Consider the following 20669-nt stretch of genomic DNA (forward strand, 5'->3'; position numbering starts at 1 on the left):
CCCTGAGATCAAATCATTCATGTTGCTAACATCATGGAACCTCAGTACTTACAGAAGTAAGTACTTACAGAAGTAAGTACCTGCCTCACAGGGAATGATATGCAAATTAAATGAAATAAATACATGTGAAAGCAGTTTGTAATTGGGAAAATGTCACTTGCCTGTCAGTCATTATTAAGCATTACTAAATTATTGCAAGGCATTTTAGTCTAGTAGACTAAAGACTGATAGTAGAATCAGAAAACTTCATTCTAGTCTTACCTGATCTAGATCCTGGCCCGGTGGCTGTACCTTTAAAGTAAGTGATGCAATTATTGAAGATTCTAAGTTTCCCTCAGAGTTGATCTCATTGGTGGAGAAAACTCCTTTATGGGAAGCTCCTCACAGTGATGAGAACACAGATCTTGAAAGAAAAAGAACAAAAGTAAAAGCACCTGTTCAAGTGGAGATATGGCACATCCTTCTATATGTGAGGTACCCTTTGCCTGCTCCGTGTGGCTACAGGGAGCGGGAGTGGAAATTCCCAACTTTGTTCTCCCTCAGTGTTTCCATTTAGGAAAACTCCAAATATCTCTCAACATAGAAATTCATATAATGATATACACAGTGTTTGTGGCCAATGCAAGATTTTATAAGGTAAGTTGTTAACTGTCAGTAAAGTGAGGAAAATTAGGGTTCAGACAACAGCCATGATGATGATGATGATAGATACATTGTGGTCATATCTTAAGGTTTGCCAGGTTCTTTCATAGATACCATTTTACTTTTACAACAATCTTTGGATTATGACTGTTATAATCCCACTGTTATATATGGTAAGTACAAGATCACACAGCTACTTGATGACTTAAACAGTATTTGAATCCAAGCCTTTCCAGCTCTAAGTCTAGCACTTTATCAATTATCCTCCCAACTGCCCCAGTAAATATTCATACTAGTTTCTAGATTAGAATTTAGTTTTTTTTCTTCAAGGGGAAAAGGAAAGGACAGGCCTGGACTAAGACTCTAGTTTCTCTGCTGGAATATAGAGACACTGTCTGTCAATGACTCATTTGTACTGTAGAAAAAATTCTACCTCCCCAAGAAAAAGAGCAGCCCTTTCTGTGGTTCATAGCCACCTTGCATTTATTTCTCCAAACTCTGTGCGTGTTTCTGAGCATAGCATGTGCACAAGTCATGGCACTGTATCCAGATGAGATTACATTCCTTCTATTTCATCCACATGGTATTTCACCCCCTGTCTGTCTCCATACCAGTGCTTTTGTCTGGTCCTCATGTCTGGAATATACTCTCTCTTCTCTTCCACTTCAGAGAATCCTTACCTTCCTTCAAGACAGTTCCGATATCAACTATAACTCCCAGCTATCTTGCATTTATTTTGTATTTGTTCTGGATAAGTTTGTTTTTCTGTGTCTCTTTCTCTCTCTTCATGAGTGTATCTTTCTATCTCTTTCTCTATATCTGTCTGTCTGTCTTTCCCCCAACCATCCATGGTTTCAGAAGGGGCTGAGGAACAGGCAATATGGAGTTTGTATGGACCATACATCACGTTTACACATCTGACCAAGGCCTTTGATACTGTCAGTCATGAAGGCTTATAGAAAGTACGTCAAAATTTGGTTGCCCAGAAAAGTGTGACAATGTTATATGTCAATTCAATGATGGCGTGCTTGCCCCACTTCTGAATAATGGATGATGATCTTGTGCTTTCCTAGTCACCAATGTAGTGAAACAAGAATGTGTGTCTGCTCTCATGTTTTTAGCATGATCTTTTTAGCCATATTGTCAAACTCCTTCAAATGGGGACAAGCCTTCCTTTAAAATATCAATCAGTGTCATAGAATCTGAAAGACTTCAGCAGCTAAAAAGATAGGCTTGCTCAAGGGAAATCTCTTTTGGGATGTCATTCCATACTGGTGTCTCTATCTTCTAGTAATCCTATATAGATCTACCCATAACAAACATATCTTTATCCATAATGTCTATCTGTCTGGCTATCCATCCATCCATCCATCCATCTATCCATCCAAATCTATGTATCTTTATATCTATCTATCTATCTATCTATCTATCTATCTACCTATCTATCATCTATTCTATTCTATCTATTTCTCTGTATTTGTTTACATGTTTTATTGTTCCAAGAGAGTACAAGTTCCTTGAAATCCGCCACTGACTCCAGCTTCTGGCTCAATGCCTGGCGTGTAAAAAGCACTTTAAAAATGCTTACTTATTTATTGCTTGATTAGACCCCTTGGTAGAGTAGATGCTCCTTGAGGGGAGAAGCTATTTCTTTTTCTTTTATATCCCCATCACCCTGCACAGTGCCTAGCACATAGTAGGCATTCATCAATGCTTGTTATATTCAACAGGAGGATGAACCTTTGCATATTTAAGTTGGTCTCCATGCAGTCCATCAATGGACCTATAGCTGAAGCTTTTTTATTGTTCCCCAGGGCCAGCTAGAACTCGTGTTCTCCTAGCACAGCATAGAGACCCCAAGATCCTTTGCATGCCATACTGAGCATCAGGATAGTAGTGTTTTGATGTGACATATATATAGTCGGGTTTCAAAATATGGTAGTCGGCTAAATGAATAAATGAATGAATCAGCAAATGTTTTTAATTAATAGGTTAAAACCCTCACCTCCCACCCCCACCACTTCCCCAGACAAGGAAATCTTGGAAACTTCCATAAAACATACATCTAGCTTCTTAGGCAAAAGTACCTTGTTTATTTTCTAAATAATGATAATTTTGTTTTTATATTTTTCTCATTTCCTAATATATCTGTCCTGACTCATCTATCCAGAGAGCCATCACTTGTTATAATGAATACAAAAAGAAAAAAATAAAACAAAGCCTTTGAGCAAAGCCATCCAACACACCCATTGTGCCCCCCAGCAGATTGCCTGTTGTACTTTCTTTGTGAAGAAAGGCAGAAGCTCCACATCCTGGTCATTTCTCAGGGCCAAGATTGGTCAGCACAGATACAGAGCAGATAGTTTCTTTGTGCTTGTTCTTCGTCTTTGAATTCTTGTAGCTTTTGCATTCCCATCATCATCCTCTGTTTTGCAGAGTGATTTGATTTTCCCCCATTCTTTCATTTGATTTTTTCATAGTCTTTCTAGTCGCTTTTCTGTCTCATTTTTGTCTTTCTCTGTGTTGTTAATTCTTTTATTGCTGTGATACTCTGTGGATGATGAAGTCCAGTCCAGTGATAATAGCTCTTTACTTTCTCTGAACAGGCTGGGAAATTGGCCTCATTTCTGCTTGATTTTCCTTGTGTCAGGGTGTCCTGGCGAACACGACTCATTAAGAGCTTCAGAGTCTCTGGGAAGAGATAGATGGATGGCATGGGGTATTTTGAACAATGCCTCACAACAAAAAGCAGAATCTATTTCTTATATTTCAAACAAAACATGAGTTTATTTATGAAGGGAATAATGTTTTCTTATTCAAGTCCACTTTGATTTTTTCAAATAATACTAAAATTGGAGTGAGATAGAATTCCCTTTTCTTCCTCTCTCTCTTCCTTTTCTCGACTCTCTTTTCTTTGTTTCTTTCTCTCTCTGTTTCTCCCCGCTTTTCAACTTTCTCTTTTTCTGCTGTTAAATTTCCCCCTTCCTCTTTGTCTCCCTTCTTTTTTCTCTCCCTTTGTCTCTTTCCCCACTTCTTACTCTCTGTCAGTGTTTGTCCATTTATGTCTGTCTATATAAATAGATAGATGATAGATCTGTATCTCCCTCCCTCACTTCATCTCTTTCCCTTTTTCCCTCCCTCCTTCTCTCTCTCTCTCTCTCTCTCTCTCTCTCTCTCTCTCTTTCTCTCTCTCACTCCTCACCTTTTTGATTGAAATCATTAGTAATTCAGAACTGTAGTCCAACTCTGCCAATCAGGTTGAATCTTTTTGTTGAAATTCACCTAATTACCCAATGACATCGGCTCAATTGGTTTTTCAGTTCCTAGAATTAAAAATCGCTCATTCAAGGGCAGCTAGTTGGTGTAGTGGACAGAGTGGATAGAACGCCAGCCCTGAAGTCAGGAGGACCTGAGTTCAAATCTGATCTCAGACACTTAACACTTCCTAGCTATGTAACCCTGTGCAAGTCACTTTAACCCCAATTGCTTCAGCAAAAAAATAAAAAAAAAATCTCTCATTCAAAAGTTCCTTCACTGGTAAGTGGCAGCTTGGGGCAATAGACTTGTCCACTGTACTTGAAATATGGAAGACCTACATTGGACTTTTATCTCTGATATGCATGGACGAGGATGGTGGACTGGCCACGTCAAGGCTCAGAGCCTCAGTTTCCTCAACTGACCAATGGGGATAATAAAATTTTCTCAATGAGAATTAGGCAATGCCCAGTTCAAACTCCTCCTTCTTACATATAAAGAAACAGATTTAAAGATAGTGAGATGACTCACCTAGGGTAACACCAGTAGTGTCATAGGATTTAAAGGCAAATCCTGTAAAATCTATATAAATGTTACTTTATCATCATCATCATCATCACTATTAATCTAGTATAAAATCAATCTTCCTGGCACATGGATCTGTTCACTCGATTCCCTTTGAAGTAAGGCATCCATTAGCAACCAAGGGGGCCCACACCTGCCCTGGATCCAAAACCGTATCTTGTCTCTTGAAATCTTTGTGCTTCCTCTTGGTTCTTTGTCCCTGACTGTTCTGTCTATCAGCTGTCAGAATGGAGGTGAGAGCTAGGCCTATTATGTCCTTATGTTGCCATGGTGAAGAAAGGGGTGGGATAGGAATTCCATAGTTAATAAAGACGAGAGGGGGGAAGAAAATATTCCTTCCCGAGCTTGTGGGATTTTAATTTCATTACGCTGGGACCGAGCAGCACTGACATGACTATGGAAGCAAAGCCCTATCTTTGGTTTAGTTCAAAATGCCATGCTATTCATTCAGAGCATAGTGCTCTCCTTTGAGAAATGATTAAAAATGCTAGCATTGGATGAATGTTTCTAAAAGAGCCTCATGTGGTCATTTTTTTCTCCCTTTTAACTAAAAAGAAAAAGGGACTGATATTCTACAGATTTCCATCTCGCAAACTGAGCAGGCACAGAGAAACATTGTTGTAGGGGAGCTTATTAATTCGAGCTCTGAAAAAGTGATTTGTAGCTGTTCAAAGGGAAAATGTCTCTATTTAGCCTGGTCATCTAAACTTGCCCGTGAGAAGAAAAGAAAAAAACAAGTCTCTTATAAGTATAAAGCATATCTCCATTTTTTTTCTTTTAACAGTTACTTGGGTCTAATTAGGGAAGATCTTTTCCTATCCTTCCTACCATCTTTCCCTATCAACTCTGCCCCCTTTTTTCCTCCCTACCCCAAGTTATATTATTGAGAGATGCTATTCATCCAGGGACATTTGAGGAGAGGCAAGTCTTGTCTTGGAATGGGGATTTCTCATGAGAAGAAGGAGTGTAGCACTGGATGAGGTCCCAAAGTCAGGTTGAAAGCCAGAGTGTCTTGACTTTGCTCCATTGTTGAACTCTTGTTGCTGAAGTTAGCCCTTTGTACAGACAAATTACCAAAGCCCAGCATTTATTTCCCCAGAGGTCACATCAAGCTTCCCAGCCCTGCTGGAGAAAAGGAAAGGGACCTAATGACTTTCTGAGTGGTAAGGCTCACGTTCACATGACTAACCACTGAGTCAATAAAACAATTGAACATACTGTTAAAAAAAAAGTTTTCCCCACAAAGAACAAGGAACAGTCATATCATTAAAGAGAGTCTAAATTGAAGAAAGCCCTATAGAATAAAGATATTCCAAGAAGAATAAGAGTGAATATTCCATAATTTTCTAGCTCTGTAGAATTCCACAATTTGCAGAGTCTTCATTGAATATTGAAAATACTTCTCGGCTATTGAAACGATTTCTACTCGGATGCCCTTAACTCTTACAAGGGGAACCATTTAGCACTCAGAGAGAGATAGAAGGAAAAGGAAAGTGGAAGAACAGTTAAATCTCAAGATTTCAGAGAGACAAAAGTAGTCATAGATCTCTGAAAAAAGGACAAATCCATGACTTAGCCAGCAGTCTTTTTTGCTGTGTCATGACAATTAGTATAATAGTCTCATTATATTCAACAAATTATGATTTTTAACATCATAGGTCTGAAGTTGAAGATCATCAGGCCAATTCCTTCATATTTTAGATAGGGAATGAGATCTGAAGGAGTTCAGTGACTTACCCATGGTAAGTTTTTATTTATTCCATTGCCGCATGTTGGCTCAGAATTTTTAATATTAATGATTATCAGTAATAAGTAAATTATTTTATATAATCTTCTGAGCAGCTGTCATTGACATCTGCCAGACTCCAGAGTGTTCTACACAGTCTAAAAATAAAAGTGAAACAGAGGAGGAGATTTTGACTCCTTGCCTCTTGGCTTACTGAGTCTACCATCTTAAATCAGGGCAAAAATTAAAATCATATGTATGAGCATACCATAAAATACATATTTGTTAAAAAAAAGACATTATGAGTTCTAATTGCAGTATAGATGATAAGATTATTTGTTCAGACGTGTCTGTTCTTCCTCGTGTGATACTGCTGGATAAAAGGAGTGGCCAAAACACAACAATTTAGGCTCTTAGAACCCAAGAACATGGATGTTTGCCAAAAGTAGGACAGTGTAATTGTGGGAAAGAAAGTTTATCTTCAAGCTACAAATATGAACCATCAAGAACAACTATAAGAAACACAAAAATAGCTCTTGGATGAGTTCCTTAAATTATTGCCAGAAAAGTACTCGACCCTCCTTTTTGAAATGAGAATATTCTCATGTAGGTTTTGTGTATGAAATCTATGGGTCAATGTTGCTGTCCAAATCCCATTCCAAATAATAAAATTTCTCTGGATCAATTGCTTCATTCGAGCTTCTGGTTTAGGATAAAATTCCAATTTAACTACTTCTCTTAAAATAAGGGTAATGTGCTAGAAAGTAGAACCCTGTCAAGTTTCATTCCCAAGAAGGAAGAGGTAAAAATAAAAACAACATTTACTGTGAATTCTTCACACTGTCAGGGAAATTAATTATGGGGAAACAACAGAAACTTTGAGGGAAAAGTATCGCAATTCAATTCAATTCACATCAACAAATATATATATATTGAGTTTCTGCTATGAGCAAAACATTGTGTTATCCACCGAAAAATGACAAGATGGATTCATTCTGTGCCCACCATGGACAAAGCACTGGAGAAAAAAAAATGAAAAATTGTCCTGAGCATGGAAAAACACAGTAGTCACAGTCGCTGGCCCAAAGGTGTACTTGATCCATAATAGTTGCTTAATAAATATTTGTTTATGGATTCATCCATCAGGTTTACAATCAAGTAGGAGGAATGAGACATACATGAGTGGACAGATCAAAGAATACAATGCAAAGCAATTATTAGAGATACATTTTATGGGATTCCAAAGAAAACAGGGATCACTTCTCTCTGGGAGAATCATGAAAACCTATAACAGGAAGTGAGCACTTGACCTTGGCCCAGTATACAGATTGCTTTGAATAGGATTTGGCAAGGGACTCTTCAGGTGAAATGGGGCTTGATAGTATGAAGTCTAAACTTGAAACTGGGCAAGGAACATGCAGAATCTAGATAGAATACAGGCAATAAAAGAGGCAGCGATAAGACAGAAATGAATGAGAGACAACCTATGAGAAGAAAGGAAGGAAAGAAGGAAGGGGAAAATGGAAGAAAGAATGTGGAACAAGCATTTACTAAGCACCTACTATGTACTAGGCACTGTGCTGGGCACTTTATAAATATCAATTCATTTGATACTTAAAACATCCCTGAAAGGAAGGTACTAGTATTCTTATTTTGCAGATAAGAAAACTGAGGCAGAAAAACTTAAATGACTTGCTTAAGTTCACATAGGCAGAAAATAACTGAAACCATATCGGAAATCAGATCTTCCTGATTCTAGGTTCTAGGTTCTAATCATTGCACAACTCATGTTCAGAATGTCATGGCCATGTAGTCTATCCATATTTTACAGATAAAGAAGCAGAGGTCAAGACATTAAAAATAATTTCCCCAAGTTTACACACATAATAAATGATAGAAATTGGATGGATTTGAGCCTACTCCTTCTGACTCTGAATTTTTATGTATTTTCAATTTAGTATACTCTTCAACATCAGGGAATAAGAAGGATTGGTGAGAAGTTAAGATCTTGGTCCCATAAAGAATTGGGTTACATCTTTTTTCCATCTTGGGTGTAGCCTTCCTAGTGTTGCCTCTGAACTTATCTAGTTCTGTGCCTTCATTTTACATGTGAAGAAACAGGTCTGAAAAAGCCAAGAAGCATTCTCATAATCATATATGAAGAGGCTGAGTCAGGATTCAAACCCCTTCCTGCTATATCCAAATCCAAGTGTTCTTTCTACTATATTGTCCTGTCCTAGGATATCAAACAACCATATATATATATAGAACTTTAATTGAAACCTTGAGGAACTTCATATATTCTTTCCCCATCTTTTTTTTTAAACAGTTTAAAATGTTTTTTTTTTCCCCAAACACATGAAAAGCTAGCCTTCACCATTTGCCTTTGTAAAAACCATGTGTTCTATTTTTTCCCCCTTTCTTCTCTCTCCCCAAGATAGCAAGCAATCTGACATAGGTTAAGCATGCATTTTTTTCTAAACAAATTTCCATATTCATCATGATGCACTAGAAAAAATCAGATCAAAAGGGGAAAAAAACCAAAACAAAACAAAACAAAAAATAAGCAAACAACCACCACAAAAATGGTAAAAATACTATGCTTTGATCCACATTCAGTCTCCACAGTTCTCTCTGGATGTGGATGGCCATCCTAAGTCTATTTAAGTTGCCTTGAGTCGCCTCATTGCAGACAACCATATTTTAAAATAAAGGCAGACAGCTGTGTCACAAGGTCAGATGCAGATGATCATCTTGTTATTTGCCATATGGAGTCAATCCAAGAGCATGAGGCTGGACAGCTTCATCTCCATTGCCCATAGGCAACTGTCTAAGAAGACAAATTGTGGGACAAATGCCTGTCTGTATTGTTAGAAAGGAGTTTCCATCACCGTGAGTTCTTTATACCATTAAAATTTGAGATCACTATCAAGGAAAAAAAAAGACTTAAATCTAACTAATTATAGAATATTAGAGCAGAAAAGAACCTCACAAAGCTAGCCCAATTTCTTCTTTTTTACAAATAAGGAAGCTGAGACCCAGAGGAACCAAGGACTTTGGCCAAAGTCAAATACTGGGATAAGAATTCCTAGTTCTATATTCCTATCACTGCATACGCGTGCCTCCCCATAAAGATTTCTCTTTGGGATATCTATTATAATCACCCAAGGTATAAAAAACTCTTCCTCTGAATCTGCAAGCTGCACTTGGAAAAAGGAGACAACCATGATTTTCCAGGGGGGTTATAGGACACGAACCTTAATCATTATTTTATCATGAATTTTATGATCCTTTATGAATCATGATATGAATCTTTATTTCATGATTTATCATGATTTTATCATGAATTTACTTATCATGAATCTTAAAATGGTGATAAAATTCACCAGAATTTATTTATCCTGACTTTCTTTCCATACATATCAGAAGGCAAGCTTTCCCCTCACAAATGTCCCTGTTTCTGTTTTAAAGGATCTCCTTTCCCCAGTGAATCCTGTCTTTGCCAATTCTTTTTCAAATAATCATTCATTTTCAAGTTTTCCCCATGGTATCTCAGTTCTGCTCTTGACAAACTGTGATGGTAGCAACAAAATGTTGCGATCTTCCATAGCTTTCTTAAAATGAATTGGACAAAGCTTATTAATCCCCTGTCTTCTGATCATTTTTTAAAGCCAAGCTTTATACTTTCTGTTCACCAGAGGCAAAGCAGACTTCATCCTGTTTTTCCTTTTAATAAATAACTTATTGAAAGCGTGGAAAGCTTGCCAAGTGATCAAATTTAGAATTAATTGCAGGAGATTTCTGCATGTCACTTAGTATCACCATGGATTTCCATAGGATTCTACATTAATTGTGGCTAAGGCAACAACACTGGAAAAATACGATGGAGAAAAGAGTAATTTTTGAGTTTGACTAAATAGCAACCATGTTGACTAATGAATTAAGCAAAGATGTCTTCAAACTCTTTCTATTTTGTGTGATGTGTCTATTTTAGTTGGTTTAAAAGAGACTAACGAGAGCTAAAATGGTGTGTATATTTTTGTCTGTCTGTCTGTATATTGTGTATGTACATGCACATATGTATGTGTATTTTTATCTAAACTCCTAATCTTTTTTTGCTGGCATCCATCAGCACATTATCTGTGGCTTATGGTCTTAGAGAGTTGCCAAAAACCCCACCAAGAGTTAAAGTGGTTAACCAGCATCACTAGGCAAGTCTGAATCAGAGGCAGGATGTGAACCGTGATATTTGGGCTTCCAAGGTGAGCTTCATGTTCACTGGGCTCCGATACTCCCCAGGGAGAGGCCACAAGCATTTGAGTAGCACCTATCATGTGCCAGGCACTGTGCTATTTCATTTGATCCCCACAACATCCTGGGGGAGGGCCTTATGTCATCACCATTTGGCAGTTGACAGGTGTACACTGGTTATGACTTGTTCAGAGTCCCAGAACTAGGAAGTGTGAGTATGTGTATACATATAAGAATACATGCATGTATACATATGTATATATACACATACACACATATGTGCAAATGTTTGTGAAATGTAGATGTATATATGTATCTTCTTCCCTCCCTCCTGCTCCCCTTCCCCCTCTTCCTCTCCTTCTTCCTCATTCTCTCTCTCTCTCTCTCTCTCTCTCTCTCTCTCTTTCTGTCTCTGTCTTCTTGTCTGTCTGTCTCTCTCTTTTCATCTCCATATAAGTGAATATATTGTGCATGTAATGGGCAGTATATTTGCATGTGTATATGTATACACACATGTGTCAATAAGTTTATTCTCTGGATGTGCATATACATGCACAGGTATGTAAATATATATGGGCACGTGCATGTTGTGGGTACATACATGCATTTGGGATCCATAATAATATGTATATTCATATGCATATGATGCACATGTCTACATGAATATCTATCTACATATATTATTAATATAATATAATATATCCAAGGCTGGATGGGACATCAGAGACCATCCAACTCAGTCTATTTTTTTAGAAGGGGAATTGAGGGTGAAACTAAATAATTTGTGTGAGGTCAGGTAGGAAGTAGGGGGAAGCCCTGGGATTGAAGGAAAATCTAAACCTGGCGTTAGACTTAAGTTTCACCTCTGTCCAGCAACTGAGCCCACTTGTGCCTACCCATCTTGGTCCTACCCATCCATGTTGCCTTCTCAATCCATTCCAAGAAAAGCTACACCTGTGAAGGGCCTTCCCCTAGAAACTTTGATGCAAACTGGGAGTCCCAGGAGCAAACTACTGTCTATTGGTCTCATCCAATAACAGCAGTGATGATTATGCAATAATAATACTCTCTCCTCTCCTCTCCTCTCCTCTCCTCTCCTCTCCTCTGCTCTCTCTCCTCTCCTCCTCTCCTCTCCTCTCCTCTCCTCTCCTCTCCTCTCCTCTCCTCTCCTCTCCTCTCCTCTCTCCTCTCCTCTCCTCTCCTCTCCTCTCCTCTCCTCTCCTCTCCTCTCCTCTCCTCTCTCTCTCTCTCTCTCTCTCTCTCTCTAATACACAAGATATGTATGCTCTTGGTTTCTGACATTTTTTTAAAATCTTGCAAAGTATTATGATGTACTTTACGCATTAAAAAAATTCACTATGTGAAACAAGATAAGAAACTAGATGCATATTTACAACAAATCATCTCAGCATGAATATTGGGGCCTAGATGGTGGATGCACTTTATTCCTTTTTTTACCTTTAACAAAATAGTATTATGACTTGGTGACTTTATTAGAAATGCTGTTTCCATAATAAAGAGCTCAATTAAAGTTAATTAGCAGAAAGGACTTGACATTCATGATTAATAGTTACCTGTTTCAATAAGGATTTGGTGGAGGTGGCTCTGGAGCTGCGCATCACCCATCAGGTATGATATGGCCCCAGTAATTGAAATAATAATGTGTCTCTTAATAAGTGATTATTCAGCAGAAAGAAAGCCTCTGCACATTTCCAACATCTTCATTCTCTTTAAGCTAATTTATGCATTTGTTTGAGATGTTGCGCTTTACCTCCCATTAGATTAATTCAGTGGAAACAATCCCAGGGATGTATGGGAGTCCTGCGGTGCAAGAGGGCCTGCCTGTATGTGGCTGAGAATGATGTCTCCGTTTTTCAGAGAGCATCCTGCATGCTAAGCAGCTGCTTGGATCATGACTAAATTTCTCCCTGCAGAGTCTCTCTCTTTAGTACACTGGCTATCAGAAAAACAGCCTCCCCAGCCTCCTTAGAGAAGAGATATATGGGAGAGAGGAGGAATAGGGCATGGCCCAGGACTGCCCATATAAAGATCCATTGGCAGAGTTCTTTGATTATTTACTTAATGTGCCTTTTGTGGAGATGGGGACAGGGGAAAGGGAGGGATGGCCAGATTTCCTCAGAGACATATCCAGGAATGCGCTGGTAAATATTTAAGAAATAACTCCCCAGAAATTATGGAGGGAGGAATATTATCCATTTTTAAATTTATTTTGCATGATTTCCATTTCCCCATCACTTTCTTAAATCTAGATAATCAACAAAACAATGGATCAACTTCTGGGATTTTGAAGTTGTAAATGTTCATCCTGAAAATTTAACAATCAAACTCTAGACTGACTCCATCACTGATCTGAGGAGATCTCAGTCTTAGAGAACTAAGAGTTGTGTCTGAAGGGCCACTTCCTTTCCAGGAAAGGCCAAATTAACCCTCTGTGGGCCACACTACATAGCATGCAAAGCAATCCTAGCATCAAATGTATATATCCCTAATATGTGATTGGTGGAGGGCCGGACTGGAAGAGCTGATGACTTAGATTCTGAGGCTGCTTCTGCTACAGACCCACTGGACAAATTCTGTAACTGCTCTGGGTCTCTAGAGGAGGACTTGCTGTTTCCCCATCCATGGAACACTTGATCATGTGGCCAGTGTCATGATGAACTGCTACTGCTTGTCTGGAGCCAATTTATTGCTTTGCTCACCTCACTTTTGCTTCTAAGAGAACTTATCTGTCATTGTCCTTTTCATTCTTCTGAGGGACTCATTCATACTAAACTATTAACAGTTAATATTAATGCTAATGCTAATATTCTGATGCTCCCAAGGCCCTGACAGTTATGCATCATGTGTATAACAGATAGGTGCTTTGATAAAAATAATTCCTTCAGTGACCCAAAGAAATGAATATCTAATATTTGAATTTCATTCAGCTGCTACAGGTTAATAGAAGGATTTTTCCTAGAAGTCTTCATGGAGTCCCTCAAAGCATCTCATATTGTGTTCTCTATTCAAAATCAACTCATGTTCTTAATTTATGATGTTTATTAAGTCAATTAAATTTGGTTTGATAACCATTTATAAAGCAACTTAGGATGTGTTAAGCAATGCCATAGGCACTTGATATACAGAAATAAAGGAAAAAGTCATTGCCCTCAAAGAGTTAACTTTGCACGGGAGGAACAACACGTATATACATAAGGAAATATTAAATATACACACAATGAGTATAGAACCTTAACAATAGTGGGGGACAAGGATCAGTAAAAGCCTCACTTTGGAAGTACCATTTAAGCTAGGTCTTGAATGAAGATGATTCCAGAAGAGGAAGGGAGGAAAGATGGCACTCTAATCAGGGAGGACAGTCTGGGCAAGGGCAAGGGCAAGGGCTTGGAGATAAATTGTCCTGTGCAGGGAATGGCAAGCAGGGCAATTTATCCAAAATAATGAATGCTGAGGGTGTTGCATTATGTAAGCTAGAAACCATATTGTAAAGGACTCTATAGGATAAACACAGGAAGTATGATATCCTTAAGGTAGTTGTGTACCATTGAGGCTTCCTGAGCAGAGTGACAATTTGATTGGGGGTTTCAGATTATCCATTTGATGAGTGTAGGCTGGATTGGAGAAGAGGAAAACTAATCTGGAGGCTGCTGCAGTAGGTCGGGAGAGAGGTGAGAGAATTTTGAAGTGGAGATGGGACTGGAGATGAGAAAATGGCGGCAAGGAAAAATAAAGCAAAAGCACTTTATCAAGTGATGACATATGGGAAAGCACAGGAAGTAAGAAAAATAAAAATTGGGTTTATTTGTGGAGTTGCCAGTCTGAGAGAATTCAACATTTCAATGACATCATTCCCAACTTCATGTGGCTGCTCCTTCCAATAGAGCACGGCATCCAACCATGACTTTGTCTTCTGTATGGCTTTTGTAAATTCAGGGATCTTCCCAGTATGGGAGGGGCCTTGTCACTATAGTTGTGGGGGACAGAAAGTGTCCAGAAAATGCAGTGGAGAAGAGAGTGAAGCTCAGATCCAGTAAGACAGGTTCAAATCTGACTTTAAACACAGTGTGGCTTGGTAGTGCTGGGGGAGTTCCTCATGTTCCAGATCTATGACTCTCAGTTGGAGCCACAGTGCTGTGAGAGCTTCTGGGACTTCCTCACACCAAAGAACTCATAAGTTTGGCCCCTGTGACCTTCTTATTCATGGTTTCTTCACTGTGGCTTCATGACCAAGCAACTTTCTTCTCCATGCACGAACCTCTTATATTATTTAACGTCCCTTTTAAATACACACATGTATCTATATCCACACATTCATGCATATCCATATACATAAATTCACATGTGTACACAACCACATGCATAAATGTTTCATGGTCAGTGATATTGTATGGCCCATTTATGTCCTTTATTATGTGTCTCTCATCACAATCCTTGGATGACCTACCATTTAGATGCCTTAAAGATTATGGTATTTAATGATCATTCATCCTATGGAGATTAACTCATGGTTTCATTGGTCCAAGGATGACTGAGGGAAAAGCACTCCCTTTCTCAATGCTTCTTGGTTACTTCTCTGGAACTTAAGAGTTGCTTTTTGCATGGAGTGGTTCAATAATCATACAGAATCACATAGCTAGAAAGCAGATATCCCTGCCTTGGAGCCTGGATCTCTACCTGCTCATACCATGCTTCCTTTGGATGGAAGAACATGGGGATTAAAGAAAATGTTCCAGGGGGAAGCTCGTTGTTTTTGAAAGTACTTTGTAATTTTGCCATTCTTTTACTAAATATGGAGAAATTTTAGGAAAATTCAGTAAATATCCTCTAGGCCAAGAATTTGAAACTTGAGGTCATTACAAACATTTGTATGAGGCAAGATGCTAAAAATGGAAGTTATGCTACACTCTGGTACTTTGCTTATATGCTTTTATAATCTATACATTGGTCTCTAAATGAGATAACACTTTATTAAATTTCTGGCTTCTTTCTTTAGTCAAAATACTGTGATGGAAGCTTCGAAGGGGCTAATTGAAAATAAATCAAAAGGGTGTTTCTTTGCTAAGTTTTGGTCCATTCTTTCCAATTTATTCATCACAGAATCTAGAGAAATCAGTTAGATATGAATAAAAATATACACACATTCTGGATAATACCCAAAGGAAGAGATCTCTAGTTGTGGGCAATAGACAGAAAAAAGAAACGGAGTCACATCTCAATGACAAAGTTTTACAATTCTATGAAAAGGATTAAAAGTATAAGAATATCCATTCTCAGATTAAAATACATACACACATAATACATTCATACGTATATGTATACATGTAAACTGACAAAAAATTTGGAAATCCAGCTGGCTTCATCCCAGGTCCTTCTATTGGGAATGTAAGAATAATGTGAACTATTCCCATACAAGACCAAGTTTATTTGTTTGTTTTTATCAATAATCATATTCTTCCCATTGGCTTAATATCTTTTCTTTGAGGAGCGCAAATACTTTTGTATTATTTGATCTTTTCCCTCACTTCTGTATTGCAGCGAAGCCCAGCCTCACTAGCTATTATTCACTGAGGTCAGGCAGTTAACAAAAGCAAATTTTATTAGCACTTCAGGTGGCAAGGACGCCCCCAAACTTTTTCAAATGCTCGGAGAATCTGCAAAACACAATTCTAAAGCAGTTTTGCCAGTAATAAAGATCACTATTGACAGAGATGTCTTTCTTGTTATCTCCAAACAGATTGGGTAAAGAACTTGTTTTTAATGATATTCCACCCGGCATTCTGATGTGGCAGTTATTGATGGACGGAGCTTTCCCCTGGAGTGCAGTGGTCAAAGTAAATGACATTAACCCCGGGAACTCTGCGTGGAGGGACAGGGTCGGCCTCCAATTATTTCATCATGGTAAAAATGTTTGAATTGGTCCCCTCTCTTTGACTTCAGGAAGTCTCCCTTCACTCTTCCTTGACCACAAGAGCCTCTGCTCCCCTTCTCCTCTCCCCTGAGTGTACCCTACAGAGGTCATATTTCCTCTGGGCATTGCGGATCAGCTTATTTTGTGAAATTGTGCTTTTTTTTTTTTTTTTTTTTTTTTTTGTTAGCAACTATCTTTTAGTATAGCACATGCTTGTACCTTACTTCCTACTTCAGATGATTAATACATTCACACATATGACTGTTTTAATAATGTATATGTGTACATAAGTGTACATTACATCTGTATTTGTACATCTGTATACTTATATTTAAACATACATTTTGTGCATAAATGTATATATAATTATTATAGATGTTTTATTTATATAGTTATATAAAATATATAATTATACATATATGCATATAGACATTTTATTTTAAAAAAGTAACATAATTTGAATTGCCTTGAAAATAAGGTTTGATTTAGAATAGAGAGCAGGAAAAAGAAGGGAATTGATGGTACAAAATATGTGGCCTTTAGTGTTCAACAAATCTCTTATTGAGAAGTAACAGGATGAATCTTTTCTTTCTTTCCTTCTTTCCTTTTCTTTCTTTCTTTTCTTTCTTTCTCTTTTTCTCTCTCTCTTTCTCTCTCTCTCTCCCTCTTTCTCTCTCTCTCCCTCTCTCCCTCCCTCCCTCCCTCCTTCCCTTCCTTCCTTCCTTCCTTCCTTCCTCCCTTCCTCACTCCTTCACTCCCTCCCTTCCACCTTCCCTCCCTCTCCTCTCTGTCTGTCTGTCTCCCTCTCTGCCACTCTCTGGCTTTCTCTGTCTCTTTGTCTCTGACTGTGTCCCTCTGTCTCTGTCTCTCTCTTTGTGCATGTGCTTGTGTGTGTGTGTGTGTGAACTGATTCACATTTTAAATACTCTAGGGAAAACACATTGTTTGTAAAGACACCTATAAATCATTGTGTAGAGTGGTACAGATACAAATCCATTATTTGCTTTTTGGAAGATGGGTTTTGACTTTTGCTTCCCTTTGTTCCCTTTAGGTGTCTTAATTTTATCCTCCATGTCCTTGTCTGTATTACAATTCTCAGATAGAATTTCACTTTTTCCCCAGGTTCCCACCATTGCCATCTCAGCATGTACCTCTTCCATTTGGGTCAGAATCAAGTGACCAGACCTTCCAAAAGCCATCAGAGGCATCTTGATACTTTCCTAACTGTAACAAGCATAATATCCTTGTCCCATCTACCACCTCTACCCCTCAATTTTTAAATTTTTTTTTCTGCAAAAGTAATAATAATCAGATCATTAACATGCTGCTCACTGCATTGTCATGCCCCAGCATGCTCCTGGGGAAACATGATAATTTGAAGCCCTCACTGTGGCTTCATCCAGAATCTAAGGTTAGGTGCTAAAAGCTCCCCATTACCTTCAGAACAAAATTAAAATTAATTTATTTGGCATTTAGAAGCTGGCCCTTTCCAAATCTAGACCCTACATTATTTTTCCTGGCTAATTACACATTGACTTCCATTCCCATGCTCCCATGGTATGCTGTTCTCCAGACCGAACTGGCCCATTGAGCATTTGTACAACTTTCATCTCCCTGACATTGTCCAGGCTGACGTCAATGCCTGAATGTTCTTATCCTCACGTAGGCCTCTTGGCAGCTGGACTGACTTCCCTCAGGGCTCAGTTCAAGGGCTTACACTTCCAAGGGGTCTTTCCTGATGTTCCATGACCTTGCCTAACCATCTTATATTGGCTTATATACATTATATACATTTTATATTGTAATACACACATATTATACACATTATATACATTTACTTCCTGTGATCTCTTTTATCCCCATAATAGAATGTGTGTGGATAGGATCAGGGAAGAAAAAAGGTCAGGGAAGAAAAGTTCAAGTTGCTCTAATCACAAAAAATAAAGTAGATAATAGAGATAATGAATAATTAGTATGTTAATAAAGTATTAAGCATTGTGATCTAGATTTATAATGTGAACACCATTCTCTGCTGGAATTAAAGAAAACAAAAATTTCAAACCTTAAAAAAAATTAAGTCTTGGGTCATGGAAGGAAAAGAAAAGGAAACTTTTTTCATCACTGTAGCAAATTATCACATTTAGCGATATTCAGGAGGCATCATCCACACACATCAGGCAAATAGGGAAGTAGAGAGGGAGTTTTTCAAAGGAGGAAGCAGCTGCCAGAGTGATGTTTCTAGCAGTAGATAAGAAAGCCTTCACGAGGACTTGAGAGCACTTTTTAAATTTTTCAGTCACTTCATTTGGACTCCTTGGGACTCCATTTGGGGTTTTCTTGGCAAAGATACTAAAGTAGTTTGTCATTTGCTTCTCCAGTTCCATTTATACATGAGGATACTGAGGGAAATAAGGGCTAAGTGACTTGCCGAAGTGGTCTGAGACAATATTTAAATGTAGGTCCTCCTGATTCCAGGTCCAGTGCTTTTCTACTACTTTATCTGGTTTTCCCTAAAAGCAGACTAGCTGAGGCAACCAAGTTGTTGGTCTATAGAGAAGAACAATTGTGTTCAGAGGTGAAGTTTGCCAGTATTCCAGTAGGAGAGAAAAAACCTGTTTGTCACTAGAGAACCAAAGAAATCCCTTGGTCACCTATATCTATCTATAGGTATGGCTATATCCATCTATAGGTATGGCTCATTATATTTGTACTCCAAATACATATCCATTAATCCTAAAGATGTTACGTTTATGACTGGGAGAGAATGACTTAGGTTTGTGGTAGTGTTGATAGGGAACATTTGAACCTACTATTCTGTCTTAGCTAACATCTTTTTGAAGAACAAATTGTGCCCTAGTCAGAGCTTGAAGTGCATAGCTTTAGGAATAATTTCCCTGAAATTGGAAATAACAGCCCACTCTGAATCTAAGTAGAGGTTGTGTTGTAAACTACTTAGCACAATGTCTTGTACATAGCAGACACTTAATCAATGCTTATTTCCTTTCCTTCCCTAGAGAGAGCTCCACCAGTTCCCAAAATATTGAAGTCTCCTATTACTCTCACACTTCAATGCCAGGTTTGTGATTTTTCCAATTCCTCATCAGTTTTCCCCTTATATCCAAGTGACCTATAATAGACTTCTATGGCAAAACTGTGTTTTCATCTCTCTTTTATTTAAATGGTTGCTACCATGTTAACTTTTTTTTCAGATCCAGAGTTTTATCACAATCCTAGATCTTCATAAAACTCCAAGTTTTTCCATCGCCTTGTTTTTCCAGATCTGTGCTTTTATAACATTGCTATATTTACTACCGAAGTAATTTTCTATGCATGCATCTAATCCCATGAAATCTCAGTGATACTTAGGAGGTCACATTTATCTCCTTATATAAGGTTCAACCTAAGATTGTATTCTCATGAAAGACTGATACCAATGTATTGTGGAATCTGATCAGCGATCTCCAGTGTTTTAGTGAGTAACATATGATTCTATGTGGTCATGTGGCTTGTCTAGGCAGGAAGGGAATAAACATTTTTAAAGTACTTACTATGTGCCAGGCACTATGCTAAGTGCTCTACAAATATTAACTTTTTTGGTCCTCACAACAATCTTGGGTGATTGGTGCTATCATTATCTCCATTTACAATTGAGGAAACTGAGGCATAAAGAGCTCAAACAACTTTCCTGGGATCACACAGTTAGGAAGAGTCTGAGCCTCAGATCTCCTTGACTCTAAGGCCACCATTCTTTAAATCAAGTAGCCTCTAAGGATCAACTAAATCTGATTTGTCAGGATTGCACATTCTGTGTCAGAAATAAGATTTCCTAATTTTTCTTGATGGCAATAGAAGTTCTCTGCTATCTATAAGATACTGATTCTTTTTTTCTTATATTACAATCTCTTGTTCATTTTTATTTCATCCTTACACTGCCAATTTACATATAAACATTTTAGACCATAGCTTTTACTGCTGACTATTTTTGGTTATTGGGCCTAATGAATCAATAATCTTATATATTCTTATCTTTCCTCTCTGGGGGACAGGCTTTTGAAGTCTATGTGGATGTCATTCTTCTCCTCAATTCTTGCTTTAAAGCCATCTTGATCAGATTTACAAAAAGGACAATATATATTTACACCTTCTCTCATTATGCTTTTCAGTCTTGTTCAAAAGCCCATCATCCCTGTATTATAAATTTAAATTATAGAAATCCTTTTAAAATGAGCTATTCATTCAACAACTTCCCTCCCACTACTGCAATAGGTTTCCTTTTTTGAA

At 38.0% G+C, this 20669-nt stretch overlaps 1 long non-coding RNA gene across 1 annotated transcript; it reads left to right on the forward strand.

Moving 5' to 3' along the window:
* The first annotated feature begins 366 nt into the window (after window positions 1-366).
* Window positions 367-19525, forward strand: LOC116422185. Its single transcript, XR_004232734.1, has 3 exons — window positions 367-636; window positions 16215-16378; window positions 19403-19525. It is a non-coding gene; the product is annotated as an uncharacterized LOC116422185 (long non-coding RNA).
* The last annotated feature ends 1144 nt before the right edge of the window (window positions 19526-20669 follow it).

This window comes from Sarcophilus harrisii, chromosome 3 (genome assembly GCF_902635505.1).
Source record: "Sarcophilus harrisii chromosome 3, mSarHar1.11, whole genome shotgun sequence".
Classification (NCBI taxonomy): domain Eukaryota; kingdom Metazoa; phylum Chordata; class Mammalia; order Dasyuromorphia; family Dasyuridae; genus Sarcophilus; species Sarcophilus harrisii.